Source organism: Euphorbia lathyris, chromosome 9, assembly GCF_963576675.1.
Source record: "Euphorbia lathyris chromosome 9, ddEupLath1.1, whole genome shotgun sequence".
Lineage (NCBI taxonomy): Eukaryota > Viridiplantae > Streptophyta > Magnoliopsida > Malpighiales > Euphorbiaceae > Euphorbia > Euphorbia lathyris.
The window spans coordinates 44,648,300-44,649,107 of NC_088918.1; the positions used below are offsets into that span (position 1 = coordinate 44,648,300).

At 44.1% G+C, this 808-nt stretch overlaps 1 non-coding gene across 1 annotated transcript; it reads left to right on the forward strand.

Moving 5' to 3' along the window:
* Window positions 1–239: 239 nt before the first annotated feature.
* Window positions 240–346, forward strand: LOC136207741 (small nucleolar RNA R71). The gene has a single exon (XR_010676869.1). It is a non-coding gene; the product is annotated as a small nucleolar RNA R71 (small nucleolar RNA).
* Window positions 347–808: the final 462 nt, after the last annotated feature.

Sequence of the window (808 nt, forward strand, 5' to 3'; positions counted from 1 at the left end):
TCTACCTTCTCCGTTAGTGCTGCTATTTGAGGATTAGATTCTGAAGATATCCTGGGGATGTCCTCGGTTGTTGTGCCTCTTCTCGGATCTGGCTTCTCTACTCAGCTAATTCTTTCACCAGATTGTACGCTTGAACTGCAGCCTTGTTGAATAGATTTCCTCATGCTGTTGCATCCAGAGAGGTGCGGCTGACAGGAGATATTCCTGAGTAGAACATATCAACAAGTTGGTACCGCTCATAGTTATGGTGGGGGCATCACCTTAACAATTTCTGGAACCTCTCCCAGGCTAGATGCAAGTTCTCACTGTCAGACTGCCTAAATGAAGTGATGTCGCTTCTGAATTGTGCAATCTTTGATGGAGGGAAGTACTTCACTAGGAATGTTAATACTGTAGTGTCCCAGTCAGTGAGAGAGCCTGGCTCGATTGATTGTAGCCATTCTGCAGCTTCTTCTTTCAGAGAGAATCTAAACAGTTTTAGGAAAATCTGTTCAGATGTAACATCTTTGCATTTGAAAGTGCTGCAGTATTCCATGAATTTATCAAGATGTGAATTGGGATCTTCGTAGTAATCCCCACCGAACTGTCTCGAGTTCTGAATCATCTGGATCATTGCAGGTCTGATCTCAAATGATGCTGCTGTTATTGTCGGATCGAGGATGTAGAGGTATTTGTAGGCCGCTTTGCCTTCAACAGCTCCATGATCGACAAATCTTCAGCCATTGTCTCCTCCTTTCACGTCCTGTAAGAACAAGTTCAGCTTAAGAATCAAGATGCAATGATGAGTGGTTCCCAGAACCTCGGTTCT